The sequence below is a fragment of the Juglans microcarpa x Juglans regia genome, chromosome 1D (assembly GCF_004785595.1).
Source record: "Juglans microcarpa x Juglans regia isolate MS1-56 chromosome 1D, Jm3101_v1.0, whole genome shotgun sequence".
In the NCBI taxonomy this organism is placed as follows: Eukaryota; Viridiplantae; Streptophyta; class Magnoliopsida; order Fagales; family Juglandaceae; genus Juglans; species Juglans microcarpa x Juglans regia.
The window spans coordinates 13,498,747-13,515,431 of NC_054594.1; the positions used below are offsets into that span (position 1 = coordinate 13,498,747).

The following is a 16,685-nucleotide window of genomic DNA, read 5'->3' on the forward strand; positions in this document are numbered from 1 at the left end:
GAACTGAGAATAATTATTCTAAAAGTTAGAAATTTAATCACTAACAATTAAAAATCTGGCAAAAAAAAAAAACTTAAAAGTAAAATTACTATTTTACCCTTTACATATTGAAAAATGACCATTTTACCCCAAACTTGAGGCTTTTACATCCTAACTCTAAAAATACCAAAAATTTTAATTCATTATGTATATATTGTCCTAAACTCAAATATCAACTTAGAAAAATTTAAACAAAACACAACTATGAAAAATTCACAATGGCCGAAACATCCATAGGCTATTTCTCTTGATTTTTGTTGCAACAAAGACCGAATTCCATGGGCCTTTTTCTTCTATTTTCGTCTTGTGGGTCTCTAGTTTTATAACACCTAGGTCCAGAACCCAACCCGCTTTCTAAAATTTTCTTGTGTTTTTCTGTATGAAAAGCGCTTTTGGAATTTCAAATAAAAGTTTTAGAATGTACTTAAATTTTTTTATTTAGGCGGATTATGTTTCTGTGTTTCGTTGGGGTAAAAGTGAGAGATAGGGTTTCAGTTTTTGAGGAGCTACACCACTTGTCCAACATGCAGACCTGCCATATGCCACTTGTACAACATGAAATAGTCAAAATATAAGGCCATCCACTTGGCAATAAAGCTGAAGCAAGAAGAAAAAAAAGTTTGGGTTATTTTTAGTATAAAAACACCCCCTTTATCTTTTGATTTAAGGGTTTACATGAAAATCACTCACTCTTATCTTCTTTCCTCTCTATTCACGTACACACCCAAAGCTCTAGCTACACCACATTCGAATAAAGAGCTTAACACACTACAATGGTGAAAACTGAGAGCTGCTAGTTAGAACAGTTCAAATCGTGCCTCCTCTTCAAGATTTTCAACTTGGTAAGTAATCTTCCTCCGTATATTTTCTTAATACATGTTGGAAGGTTGTGTTAGTGTTCTAGTAGAAACTTTCTCTAAAAAGAAAGAAGTCGACTTATGGTATCTTTCATGGCCATGGGTTTCAAATGACAAAAAGGCATTTGGTGTTGTTAGACGAGTTTAAGCTTGACAAAAGGTTGGATTTTTTATCATTTCCATGGTGTATATAGATCTTGTATAAGCTTGAAATAATGTTGTTGGTTGGATGAGGTTCTTGTATGAAATTTGAGATATTAGGGTTTATAATGGCATTTATAGTCAATAATATATGTCATGGCAAGTATCTTGATGATTAAATATGGATTTAAGATCGACCTATTAATGATTAGATTTTTATAGATAACATGATACTTGAGGACTTGAAATAAGCTTGGAAATGATTTTCTTGGTTTTGATCTATGAGGAAATGGGTGTAAGAATTTTACAAGTTCAAAACTATCAAAATGCATGTTGGTTTATGTGAAGTCTATATGCTAGGATGTGATCTTGATCATAACCATGTTTAGAAATATTTGATGCTTTGATGTTCTAAGGGTCAAAAGTGCAAAGGAAGCAAGATAACTTAAATAAAGTCTCAGTTCTTAAGGTTTGATGACCAAACATGTTTTGGATGGTGATCTCTCTTAGATTTTGTCCGATGTCAAGTGAATCAAAAGAATGAGCACACTTTGGAGTTTTGTCCTAGAGCTAAATCGAGTACTTAATTTTGGATAAGGTGATTTCAACTATGAAATTAGGCCTAGTGCAATGAATGATTTTAGGTTTTTTCTAATGACGTATTTTCAATGGTAAAATGATTGAGGAAACATATTTTGAGGTTGAAAATAGGTCTAGGATGGATACTAAATGAAGTTGTTAAGCTTGGAGAAATTCAGTATTTGAAGGCGATGTTGATGGTTTAGAACTTAATGTTCAATGTTTTAGAGTCAAGGGGGGTTAAAATGAAACTTTTCCTATATAAGTTTAGAGTTTTACAAGTTTATGTTTCAATTAAGGATCTCTCTAATGTTAGTACACTTCTATTTCATCCCATGAAGATTATACTCTTTGTAAGTAAGGAAAAGTCTGTAAGTAGACCCTCAACCTACCTCGGTTAATATTTGTTTATGATTGTGTAAACTTTGCATCTTGGTTACTATTGTATATATTTGTCATTCCATGTTTAAATATATTTGATGTTTCAGTTTATATAATGATGATTTGTCATGATCAAGTGTGTAAAGCGTTTCGGTTTTATATGATGTCTTGCTATGATCTATGGTCTATGAATGATTCAGATTTGCTCATGTCAAAAGATGATTTTTACATGCTTTGTGAACCTTGTAATATGTATATGTGAATATGCTCCGATTGATCATTGTTGTTCTATTCATGATATGTTTTGAGTATTTACCTACGTAATATGTTATGCATATGAAAGTTCTAATGTTATCAAGTCATGTACCAAAATGTGCTATGCTAGTTCTAATGCATACATGGTGTCTCATATGTCACAAGTCCCATGTCATATGCATTTGGATAAATGATGTTTTCAAAAGAACAGTCAGTACATGTTTTATTCCGACCCCAAATGCTAGGACGAGGGAATATCCTAGTGGAACTCTCTATCCACTCTGGAGTGTTTTAAGTCGAGTGGAAACCCTTAGATCGACAAAGTACAGTCGATGGGTCTTGAATGGTTCCTATGGAAGGATATCGGAGTGAGGTTGCACATAAAACTAGTGGATGCAATACGATGAAGGCGAAATAAGTGAACTACCGTAAAGAATATGTTTATGTGTATGACGTAGTCACCTCGATCAAGTGGATCGATGGTTGATGCAGTAACTAGCGGGGAGCTGTGAGGTATCCAAACATGTGAATTATATAATATGAATAAGGCATTTGTGGTCCATGATATGATATGATATGACATGCCAATGATAACATATGACATGTCATTATATGACATGATATGATACAATACGATACGACATGTCATGATATGAAATGATATGATATGACATGATATGAAGAGATGATATGATATGATATGGCATGGTGTGATATGACAAGAACAAGAACCCGAGCTCAAATGATATGAACACGTGCTAAAAGTTTAAAAGATGAAAAGTTGTTTTATGGAAAGGTCGAGTTGCATAAGTCAAGTTTTATGTCAAGTACATGTTCATGCATTCATTTCATGATTTGCCATTGTATGCTTATGTTAACTACTGTATATTGAATGTCTACTTGCTAGGATTTCTCGAAATCTCATTGTGGTTTTTTTCACTATCATTTCCCACCCAAAATGGTAGAAGCTGTGACAGGACCAGGAATAGTGATTCAAGATGATGATGAAAGCTAAGGATGTGCTCAAATCGAAGAAAGAGCCGATTTAGTCATGACCTACTCGGAGATAGCAAAGATTAGAAAGATGTATTAATGTTTTCTTTGCTAAGGCCTTTTTTGACAAAACTGCTTATGCTAAAGTGTAAAAATGAGTTTGATACTCCATTACTATGAAGTGCGTTTTAAAGCTATGATGAAGTTGGGATATTAGTTTTATTTTGGTACAAAGTTTTATGAGATGACATATTCCGCTGCAATTTATTGCATACTGCTAGAATATAATAGGTTCATTGCATCTTAATTGTCATGTACGAGGGGTATGTAGCCTAGCCTTGTGTTGCATGTCCCAACGCTTCAGTCACCATCAAATCCCAAGTGGGGGCTGGGGGAGTCGTAGAAGTGATATCAGAGCAATTACATCTCTGGATAAACCCACATGTCACTAGGAAACTATACCATAATATAGGTTTGAATTATTGGAAGGTTTAGGCTTGAATTATTAAGTTGTAGGCTTATACATGAGGTATTAAAGCTTGATGGAAATTGATGTACACAAGCTAGAAAGTATGAGAATGTCCATCATAGAATGGGGACGACATGGTTTAGTCATCCAGAATCATGGAACATATGCAGAAGTTGCAAATTGAGGAAGGTAATATTCTTAGATCACCGGTTGAGGGTTTTAGACTCTCAACTTTAAGCTATGATTTCTAGTAAGATTTGTGGTTTTAGGTTTGACAGTCCTAGTTGGGAAGTCCCACTACATCTGAAGCTAAGGAAATCTACCACCATGAGGACATAAGCTTGGCTGAATCTAAGTTATGAATTTTGAGACTTTAAGAGGTGGGTTATCTTTATAAGATTTAAAGGTATCAACTTGACTTAACCCTCAATAATGATTGCATATAAGGTTATAGTATGTGTTCGATTTGGAGAACAATTTATATCAGAACTTGAGGTTATACATTGTGCAAGCTGAAGGGCATTACTTAAGGATATAGAGACAACAAGCCTTTGGAGATGATATCTTTATTTGATGATGTGGGATACAATCAAGCTTACTTGGGAGTACAATTGACTAGCTTGCCCAAATTACGAGTTGGATTCAGTTATGGTCTTGGTAAGTTTCGATCATCTCTGAAATTGACATGGGTTACTACAAGCTTTTATGCTAGTTGGAATTAAGGCAAAGAGTTTTAGCAAAATTTTATGGGATGGAAGATTATAGACGCTCATTGTAGGCTAATCAAGATGGTTTTGGAACTGCTAGAGAGCAGTACCTGTTTTAGATAAGATGTGTGAGCTTCTGGTTAGATAGGTACATCTGACGAAACCTAAGTAATAAGTAGATAGATAGATAGATAAATATACACTCTGTTTCATCTACTTGCTTTATTTACTTATCTTTTGGAGAGTCTACCTTCTTGTTCGACTGGATGAAGTCATTTCGATGACGCTAGTACTATCTATAATCTTAGAACTATTTCGACGAACTGCTAGATTTATAACTACTTTCATGACAACCTCCACTTTTTTCCGAAGAAGATTTGATTCCTTATGAGTCCTTTGGTGGAGTACATATGTTGAGCTGGAGTTGATCCCATTCATTACGTCAGTTTTCTCCATGATGATGTGTCTTTGAATTTTGGTTAAGTTTTTGTACTAACATATTTATTCGATTAAAATCGAGCCTATATAAAACATTATAAAGTGGTTTTGTGTAAATAAATATAACCCCCAACTCAATAACATACATGTTCACTTAATAATCATTTAACATAACCTAACTCCAATTAAAACCAAGCTCATTACGTAAACAAAACCCATGTGACTTGTGAGTCCAAGCCCACCTGGAGTATTAAGGCATAAATGTAATATCTATTCAAAGCTCATCCTAACATGCTTTAAGGGAGACTTAAGAAATAGAAAAAATCTAATTGTAAGTGATTCTGCGCACTAATACGCGCACCAATTCAATATGATTGGTCAGAAAGTAGATTTTATTAAAAATAGTGCTAATTTGAATTTAAAATATAAAGGCAACAATATTAGTACGCAGATTGGTACGCAAACTTGCTTGTACATAGCAAAACTGTAAAAAATAAGTCATTTTTAAAACAAAACCACTGGGGTAGAGAAGGGTCATGCCACGGACTCACTGAGAGCAACTTGCAGTGGCAGGTCTGGATGAAGATCGACGGTAGTGTGGCTGGGTTGACTGTGGCGGAACTTCTTAGACAAAGATAGTTTATGTGCCATTAGGGAAGAAAAGCGATGGGAAAATGAGATAATGGTTTGCAAAGGAGACTCCCCTGGGGAAAGTTGTGTGCGGCGGATCTGAGGGCTATTTGGGTGGTTTATGATGATACGAGGGTGGCTACCTTGGGTTCACACGCATGGGTTCTTTCTGTGTTTGATGGCTCATGGTGGCTATCATGATTTAATGGTTTGTCTTGTTGCAACAGTAGGTTGTGGAGGCTTTGGCAGTGGCTTGTCATGGGAAGGGAAGGAGTCATGATGGTGTAAGACGGTGTCGGTTAGAGCTAGCTTCCTCTCTTGGTGGTTGAGCGATGGCAACATGCTCTGTTCTTGGTGTCGCCAAACAAAGAGTGACAGGTACGGGCTGGGTTGCCGTGCACGGGCTAAAAGGCAACTGCACTGCCATGCATAATGATCTCTTGGTGCTTTGATTTGTTTACAGTAGTTTGTGGAGGTATAGGGGCCATGGTTGCGTTGGGTTCTCTACTAGTAGTGGGTATTAACAGAGAATTGTCTTAAGGTGCCGAGGAGTACTTGTTGGGAAGATAACAATAAACTGCTGCGATTTTTTGGGAAGATTTCTGCAGGAGAGGGAGAGTTTTAAAAGTGCTTAACACGTTCCAATTCCTTCAATTACGGCTAATATAAGTTGTAACGGCTCACTCACCGAAGAATCATCTAAGAGAAGTGGAAGAGTGACAAAAGTATAAACCATTTAACTTAATTTTTAATAATAATAATAATAATAATGATAATAATAATAATAATAATAATAATAATAATAAACAACAATCTGAACAACTTATTAATGATATAAAATTTGATAAAAATATAATAGTAATAATAACAATAATAGAATGTTTATAAAGATAATAAAACATAAAATTATTCACATTCTATCCCTAATAATATTTGGGTCAGGTTGTTACAACATATGAGACAAAGACATACAGACATAAAAAATGAAAATGAGAAATACAAATATTATATATTTTTTTTGGAGAATTTGATCCAAACTCCCTATATTGTCTCTAGATTGAGATCTGCACATCATAGCCCAGTCAAAAATTCAATCAACTCTAGTTGATGGATAATATGTTAAAAAGTCAAAGGTAGGGCTATTACATGCACCCCCCAAATGGGGGTTGCCCCTGCCCCATCCACCACGCCTGCATGGGCAGGGAGGGGAGGGGGTAGTTTGGGCCCCAAGCCCATCCAGATTGGCCCTCACGATGGTCCGCTTAGCCCCGCCCACCTTCCACCTACTACGAAAAACCAAAACCAACATAAAGAGAGAGAGAGAGAGAGAAATACCGGCTAGGGGCGATGGGGAGGGGAAGAGAGAGACTATGACAGCAACTGTCTGGGACGACGATGACGAGGATTTTAAATATATATATATATGGAGAGAGAGAGAGAGAGAGAGAGAGAGAGAGAGAGAGAGAGAGATGCAAGAGGGGAAGTGACATTTTAAAACAAAACCCCGTCCCCCAATGTCTAGGTGCATGCGGGCGTCTTCATCTGACCCCCACTTTCCAGTCCCCCCTAGTTAGAGGAATGTAAGAAAATGGAAAATTATACTATTTTCCAATAGTTGGTATTTGGTAAGCTTATCTCATGAAAGCTCATCATTTATCAAAATAGGTATTGTAGTCTCGAATATGACGTCCTTTTCGACACTTGAAGCATGCGCCAGTCCCAACTTTTCCTTGCATGCCTTTTACCACACTTCTCACATATAGAATGTCATCCTGACTCACCATATTGGGGCCTCTTTTCATTAGCTCGAAAGGACCTATTAGCTTGTCCTTGCTCAGCATGCTACTGGGAACGTTTCATTTGTTCACTCTATTTCATAATCTTCTGAATGTCTTCCTCTAGACCAATGGCTCTCTTGACTAGGTCATAAAAATTATGGTTGAGCAATCGCTCAAACATTTTTGCTTTCTACCCTCATTAGGGATCAAATATTTGGAAAAACGGGTAGATCCGAGAGTTTCATGGTGTACTCATCAATAGTCATAGTGCCTTGAGTAAGGTCTACAAACTGTCTTGCTCTTGTCTCTATGAGGGTTTGAGGGAAGAAGTGCCCCAAGAATACCTTCTTAAAACACTCCAAAGGAATGGGAACCCCTTCTCCCTATTATTGCTAGAGTAGTCTCCTAGTCTCTCTACAACCGTTGTTCAGCCATGTCCATCAGATTGTAGGTGCCATACTCCACCTTTTGTTCATCAGTGCATCCGCTGCTCTAAATCTACCATCAAACATGGGTGTATGCTGACGAGTGAACTATTTTAATGTGCATCTAACTTATGGGACTCTATCTTCCACCATCTGACCATTGGCTATTATCTTAAAGAAACGTGTAGCAGCAACACCGAGTACCTCAGGATTCTCATCTTGTACACTAGTGTAACACCTCGAACTTTGGAAAGTTATATTTTACTAATTATTTGAGATTATTATTTTATATGGACTGTTATACTTATTATTATTTTAGGTGGATTTTTAAGGTAAAAACTTGGGAGAAACCGATTTTAATCAAGACCCATTATTTAAAGTTTACATTTTAAACTGAATGGTACTTTGGACCCATGAATTTTGTTTGATGCCCAGTTGAGATTTTTGGACAATATTGGCTAAGCCGTGGGGCTGAAAAGTCATTTGCCGTTGACAATGGATTTTATGGAGTCCAATAAGCTGGTTAAATTCCATTTAAGGCATGTATGGAGTTACATTAGGAATTCTAAAAAGTGTTTAAATAGCATTAAAAAGTCTTTAACGACACAATTAGATTGTTTGAGTGTTATATGTTAAAGTACTACTTTTTAATCTCAAATAAGCTAAAATGTAAGTTTGAAGAAAAACATATTCCTCAAACATGGTTCTTCAAATAATGTAGAACATAATTCTAATTTTAAAAAGATTATCAATATGCGAAAATACCTATACAACAAAATTCATAAAAGTTATTCAACGGGATTGTAAAACTTTAAAACTTTCAAAGATATGGTCATAATCTTTAAAAAATCAAATGATTCTCTTTTCTACATCAAAAAGTATTTTTTTTAATTTGTTTTGTCTTAAACATATAGTTACTAAACAGTAAATAATTTTTTAATAATAGAACTTATTATTTAAGTCCTAAAGTTATAAACTCTAAAATTAAAAATATATTTCTCACCGTAATCCCAAACATACACTTAATTTTATTGGGCAAGTTTACCCATTTTATTAGATAATGGGCTCGAGAAATAATTACAAGTTCAAAAAATATTTATTGGACAAATTGCACTTATTTTTTATTCAAGATCCAACCTATTGGAATTTATTAAATACGTAGCCCATGAATGAATGGGCAAGCAGAATAATTTCGACCCCTTCAAAGCCCAAGAACATCTTTAAATGCTCTTACTAAGACCCAAAGATAAATGCTCTTACTAGTTACTAGGACCCAAAGAAAAAGCTTAACACCCACGGGTTTAGGCCATGAAAATGAGTCTGACCCATTTGTATGACCCAATAACCGGTTTGTTTTTAAACTCCATGACCCGCGAGATCCAAGCCCTAGACCCGACTACCACTATACTAACATTTATTTATGAATAATTTTATATACAACTGCGAAGTATGTAAACGCCGCATAATCGTTTTGAAAAAGAGTGTGATATACTATTAAAAAATTAATTTTTTTTATGTGAGTCATATATTTTATTTACTTTTTTAAAACGATTACGCGGTGATGGCATAATTCACGATTGTAAATTTTTTTTTTCTTTATTTATCATTATTTTCTTAGAAAAAAGTTAAAGGCAGTCGGCATGCGTAATCGCAGCAAAACCGGTGCCAAAAGAAAACGCTGCTGTTTTGGTCTTTGAACCAAAGTTTTAAATTTCGTACCGTACCGGCCGGTACAGGTACTATACCTGTTCCGTACCGGCCAAAATACCGGTCGTACCGGCCGGTACCGGTCATACCGGCCTAAATTTCGGCCTGTACGGGCCTATATTTCGGCCTGTGTTTTTTTTTTTTTTTTTTTTTTTCGTTTTTTCAAACTACAAGCTTATTTTTTAACCCTCAATTCAGACTAGACTATTTATAATTTATATATATATGTATTTGTATATAATTTATTTATATATAGACTATTATTTTAGAATATAATTTTTATATATATTTATATATATAATTTATTTATAGATCGACTATCCCGAAACGTTATCCCGAAACGCTATCCCGAAACGGTACCGGTACCGAAATATTTCGTTCCAGTGCCTTGACCGGTACGGTGTCCGGTACGGTATTCAAAACATTGCTTTGAACTCTCTCCCTCCCTTCCTTTGAACTCTACCCCTCCTTTTGTTGACCACCAAGTTCACGGATCTGCCTCTACCTTGCTAAATCAAAATTTTGTTGAATATTATTGTAATTGTATTGAAATGCCTGTTATGACTATTGTTACGTTGGAAATTTGTTGTAATTGAATATGAAAAACCTAAAAACTCATATTCTTTCAAATAATCTTTTGGTTTTTCAGAATATTAGGCTTGGCAAAAAAATGAATGGAGAACTTGTACAATTTCTAAAAGGTAGTTTCTTTCTAGTTTGAAACCCTGTATAATGAATCTTATTATTACTGTCGTTGGCGCTATAGTTGATCGAGTCATTTCCGTTGGTTCTTAAACAAGTTCATGCAGCTTCAGTGTATTAAAAGGACCAGAAAATTGCAAAAAAATCAGCAAGAATCACTACTCCACCACTCGGTGCAATTGGCCATGGGCATCATCTTCCCCCACCGCAGACAATAAACAGTGAAGTATAAAATCACTTAATCAAGACATCATGAAACAGAAGCAAGTAAAAAGAAAACTGCTTTACCATGAATGTCATAGAAATCACCCAGTAGCAATGACCCACACGAAGATGACCCAGTAGACCACGAAGAAGACCACTTGATGACCCAGTAGATATGACCAAGACGACGACCCATCCACGAAGAAGAAGACCACTTGAAGATCCAATTCAGTGGCTCCTTAGTCCTTACGGACTTATCCACTTGAAGAGAGAGCACAGATCTACTTGAAGACCACAAAGCCGAAGATAAGCTCGAGAAGAAGACCATGAAGCCAAAGAGAAGAAGACCATTGAAGAGAGAGCACCAACGCCATCAGTTGTTGTTTTTTTTTTTTTTAATATAACCGTTGAGCCGACTCCTTCGCGGTTACCATTTGGAGACTCTACCCAGAAGAACTGATTTTCTTATTATTATTTTATATATTAAACGATAAATTTATAAATAAAATATTATAAATAATTTAGACCGGCCAATGCGTTGCGTGGAACACCCATCTTCATCTAGGGTTTTGTTGCCGCATGCAGCCTCCCCCTGCACTAGCTACACCATCACCATCACCTTCACCGTGAGCCTCCTGCGTTCTGCTCTGCCGTGTACCAGCTGAACCATATCACCAACCCAGTAAGATCACACCCGCGAAACACCAAGTCCCAGCGTGTATAACCCACGGTAGCCTCAGCCGTCATGGTATCTCCCTCCTAGCCGCAACAATCTCTGCCCCACGTTCAACCGTAGCCCCTCCATCACTGTCTCTTTCCGCTGCATTGGACAGCCGCAGGGAACATCACTGCCGCCTTGGTTTCCTCTCCGCCGTGCTAGAAACTCTCTCATTTCCACTTTCTCTGTTGCGACCCGAAGCCACCACAGAGGGCGCTACAAGGTCATCCTCCACCGATTGGAAACTGCCCTACCACCGCCCAACGCCTCCCCGTGACCTCCATTGTAAGCCACGAAGCTGTGAACCCAACAGCCCCTGTTTTGCAACGTTGAAACCAGTGCAGTCAATAGGTGTCCACTGCCACCGTGATCCTCCCACACTGCACCGCACGGTTGTCCCGCCACTGGGTTCCTCCACCGCAACTGTGAGCCTCTCTTACACCGCAAGGAGGGGCCTGAAACCACACCCGAAACCAAGAAGGATCCAGCAACTGAACGCTGCCTATCACCAAGCCATACCGTCGGTTTTATTGCGCTCACCGCCGTGCCCCAACTTGCCCAGCCACCTTGCACCGTTTCCCTCCACTGACCACCAACCAATTGCACACTGCCTGGCTCTGCCCCCCCCCCCCGGCGCCGCCGCCGCTAGTTCTCTCTCGGTTAGTCGCTCTCTCTAGGTAATTCTCTCCCTGCATAGCTCTCACTCTCTCTCGGTTAGTCCCAGAAGGTGCTGTATGCCGGACCTTCTCGTTCCGTTTGCTAAACTGGCGCAAAGAACCGTGTCGGAAAAGGGAGTAAAATCCTAGCTAAACTCGACTCGACTCAACAGAAAGCCTCTTCCCATTGTGCCGCTTTGCATCAACCTGTACAAAAATGGTTCGCGGCATCAAAAGCGCGAAGAAAATCAAGAGAAAGAGCAAGGTTCAACTATCTTTCTTTCTCGATGCCTTAAATCAATCGTTTAGTTTTAATTGCCTTTTGGGCGACCTTTTCACACAACCATTCTATCTCGTGCAGGGCTCGGACAAAGGAGATGGGTCTTCGTCTTCGTCATCTTCGATACCCTCGATGCCGGCAAAGGTGTGGCAACCAGGTGTGGACAAATTGGAGGAAGGCGAGGATTTTCAGTGTGACCCCTCGGCCTATAATTCCCTTCACGCCTTCCATATTGGCTGGCCCTGTCTTAGGTACCGCTAATTCTGTATGCTTTTTCTTCAATTCATTGGTGAACTAATTCGTATTAGCCATATGCCATGATTTCCTTGTATGCCTTTTTAGTTCCTAATTTGTAACTAGGTGGTTCACTTTTACAGCTTCGATATTGTATGCGATACACTGGGGTTGGTCCGGACGGAGTTCCCACAAACTATGTATTTCGTCGCCGGTACACAGGTGAGGTTTGTTTCATATTGCTTTTTATGTATGGCTATGGAACCATATATTCAGTATAACCTTCTTAATGTGTAAAGTCGTTATTGATCTCTACAAAGTGCAGTTGCATCGGGATCAGGATTCAAATAAGTTTCCCTAATAGACGTAAGGATTATGTTACTCCAGTGTGCAATACAGATTTCCCAAGGATTACCATAGTATCAACTTAGGCACAACCTTTTGTTTACAGAGAAAGAAAAATTATAATACAGATCTATCTGAATATTAGGAAGAGGAATGCTTAGGTTTTTTTTTCCTCTTTTTTTATAGTCCTTTGTCCTTTTCTCATCACATTTTGTACATTGTATCTCTACATCATGGTTCTTCTGCAGGCAGAGAAAGCTTCTTGGAACTCTACTTGTGAAGAAAAGAAAGCTTCTTCGAACTCTATTGGAATATTTAAAATATCCAACATCACAGGGAAAAGACGTGAGCTAGTGCCTTCCAAACCTGCAGCTGGAAACTCTCATATGGAGAGTGACAGTAGTGATAGTGACAAGGATGATGAGGATATGGAGCTTGGTGGTTCTGGGAGTCCGAATTTGCAGGCAACATCTTGTTTCTTTTCACATTTTGCTAATTTCACAAAAACAGAGATCCACATTGCTTGTTCCTCCCATTATCTATTTAAACTTTTCATTTATCTTGTTTGCTTTTCCAGTTGCGCAAGGTAGCTCATGAAGGATGTATAAACCGTATACGTGCCATGGCACAAAATCCCCATATATGCGCATCTTGGGCAGATAATGGTCATGTGCAGGTTAGAATTCATGTCGTTATATTGTGGGGTGGTTTTTCATGATTTTCATGTAAGCATATGACGTTATGGAATGTGATAATATGTCTTCAGTTTCAGGAATTTTTCGGTGGTTTTGGGGGTAGTTTTTCGGTGGCAGAAACCGGAAAAGATCTTCTATCTAGTACTCGAAATTTTTGCTTCACTTACTGTATTGTCCTCACAGTTTTCTAATAAACTAAAGGTTCTCATTACAAATCTTGCCATTTGTAACATAAAATGAAGAACATTTTATGAAGATTACTTTCCTATTTTTACATTTCTTCAATAATTGTTCCATTTCAAACCAAAACATCCATTTTACGACAGAGTATTTAGGATAAGGTAAAATAGATAATTGAGATTTAACACTTGTCTTAGAAATTATTATGGCATTTTACTTATCAAAAACAATTATGGCACGATTACAATAAAAATGATAATGCTCTGTAGGTATGGGACTTCAGCTCTCATCTGAATGCTTTAGCAGAATCAGAAACACAAGGTGCCCAGGGGGCTTCGTCAGATTTCAATCAGGCCCCATTAGTTAAGTTTAAACACAAAGATGAAGGCTATGCTATAGACTGGAATCCGATTGTTCCGGGAAGGCTTGTATCTGGTACTGTTAGACTGGAACCTTAATTACTAGTTGTTTAACGCATTTAACATGGTCTAACGCTTTGATAATGTTCTTCATGCGTGAAGGGGACTGCAACAATTGTATTTATCTGTGGGAGCCTACACCTGATGCGACATGGAATGTGGATACCCAACCATTTATTGGTCATGCTGCGAGTGTCGAGGATCTACAAGTATATAGTTAACCCATGAATCTATAGTTGTTTGGATTTTCCCTATATGCAGTTGAATCTTATTCTTTGAGCAGAACTGTTTTCCTTTATTTTTCCAAACTTGTAACCATTCTTGTTCCATCTCTTCTCCTGTAGTGGAGCCCTACAGAACCTCATGTGTTTGCCTCTTGTTCTGTGGATGGGACTATTGCAATATGGGATGCCCGTTTAGGGAAGTCAGCAGCAGCATCTTTCAAGGCTCATAATGCAGATGTGAATGTCATATCGTGGAACAGGTTGCTAATAGTTCTGGTTGTTGCTCTGTTAGAAAATCCTTAGGTCCATATACATATTTATGTGGTGATCACTCTTGGCACTTCCTTGATTCTGATTAGGCTGGCTAGCTGTATGTTGGCATCTGGCAGTGATGACGGGACATTTTCTATTCGTGACCTCAGATTGCTTAAGGTATGGTCCAGTATGGATATTCCAACATATTTTCTAAAAAAATATATGATCTATAATAAATTATCAGGTTAAGGGCCATTGTTGTAATAGTATGTCTTCAATCTTATTGCTTTCATTCTTCTGCATTGATTGTATAACTTATATTGTGACTTGCATGTATTCAGATTGGTCACACAATTACTACAATCCCTGTTTAAAAAAAGTTGGTTAACTAACAAAAGAAAGGTGGAACCAGCTGCATTCTTTAAAGAAAGTGCTTTGCCTCTTTAACCCCAAGGGGTTGCCCCAAGTGTGAAGGCCTTGGTCTTGGGGTATCACTCTCTTCAAGGTCCAAGGTTCAATATCTCATGGGTACAAACAATCCTTTGGAAGCACACCCCCAGGTGCAAAGTTAGCAATTTAACCAATTTCGTGTAGAGAAACTTTTTAGGGTGCTGTGCACGGGACTGAGGTTTATTTTGCAGGGGTGAGTACAAAGGGCCCTGCCTTGGAGAGGTTCCCCAACATCCAAAAAAGAAAAAAGAAAGTGCTTTGCCTCTTTAGTATGCTGTATGATACTTGAGACTGCTAAAAATGGGGGATAAGGCACTCTGTGTTTTTCCCCCATTTCTTTTAGGAGGGGTGAAGGCCTTGTTTTATATGTGCATGTATGTATGTGCATTATGTTCCTACAAATACTGGTATATATTTTTTGGAGTTAGAGAAATGGTTGATCTCCCTCTCTCTCTCCCTCTCTTTCTTTTTCTTATGCTAGCAAAGAAGGATTGTAGGTTATGAAATTGGTTTCTTGATGTTGATAATGTTGATGTTAAATGCGACTTTTCTGTGGGCAGGAAGGAGATTCTGTAGTGGCACATTTTGAATACCATAAACACCCTATCACGTCCATTGAGTGGAGTCCACATGAAGCCTCTACATTGGCTGTTTCATCATCAGACAATCAGCTAACGTAAGTAATACGCACGATATATGTTTGTAGTTTTATTATTCTTCTTTGGATAGAAGTTCTTATGTTAAATTTTCTGAGTTTTGTTTTTTTTTTTTTTTTGATCGCTTGGCTTCATTGCGTAGAATATGGGACCTTTCCTTAGAAAAGGATGACGAAGAGGAGGCAGAGTTTAGAGCTAAAACAAAAGAGCAAGTAAATGCCCCTGAAGATCTACCTCCTCAACTTCTGTTTGTTCATCAGGTAACCCACTCCCCTCCTCTTTTATCCGAACTTGCCTCTTAGTGAAATGATGGATTTAGAAATTTCTCTATTGATTCAATGTGTTAACTCAGCAATGCTTTGACTTTAAACAGGGTCAGAAAGACTTGAAAGAAATACATTGGCATTCTCAGATTCCAGGAATGGTCGTATCTACCGCAGCAGATGGTTTTAACATCCTGATGCCTTCTAACATACAAACTACACTTCCCTTGGATGGTGCTTGAAACTCGCATATGATCTATTGCTATTCTTCCTGCACCAAATTGCTATACATATATGTGTTTTTATAGCGTCAATGGGATGGCATGCAGCAGCTGTATGTTTGCATGTGGCGTTGACCTGATGAGTACATTTTGAATCCATTTAGAATCAGTTTTTTTTTTTTTTGAGTATATTACCGACCTTGACCCCTCCCCAGTACCTTGTTAAAATTCGCACTTGCTCCCAAAAGTTTTTGCTATGGATTAGACTATAAATTAGACTTGTGATTGCTATGGATTTTTTGTATTAATTTCCAATTGATTTTAATGCATATATATATGTGTATATATATATATATATAAAGAATGAATAAACATTATATTAAGAAGCACGATTCATTACATAATTAATCATAAAAGCAATAAACATAACCAATCTTTAATTCGGAATTAATTCCAACTCTTTACTTTATTATATAACTTGTCAATAAAACATTAATTCCATAAGCCTTAACAATAGACATTCATTTTGTAAACAATAAATACTTTCATTCAATTTTTTGTTCTTTTATACTTTACTTCATACAAAAGCCATGATCCCTTATACTGTCCCAGTGTTCTGGCATCTCTACCATCTAAGGACGATAACTCATTATTTAACCTGGTTCTCGATCGTGGGTACTCTCCCCGTTTAAGAAGCCCTTCCCCATTCAAAAGGCTAAGTCCTTGGCCCGTGGTTCGCTCATCACACTCAATTCTATTGATTGCTCATCATAACTTTATCAAT

At 37.6% G+C, this 16,685-nt stretch overlaps 1 pseudogene; it reads left to right on the top strand.

Annotated features, from left to right (window-relative positions):
- The first annotated feature begins 11,674 nt into the window (after nucleotides 1–11,674).
- On the top strand, nucleotides 11,675–15,937 carry LOC121250413 (annotated as a pseudogene).
- Nucleotides 15,938–16,685: the final 748 nt, after the last annotated feature.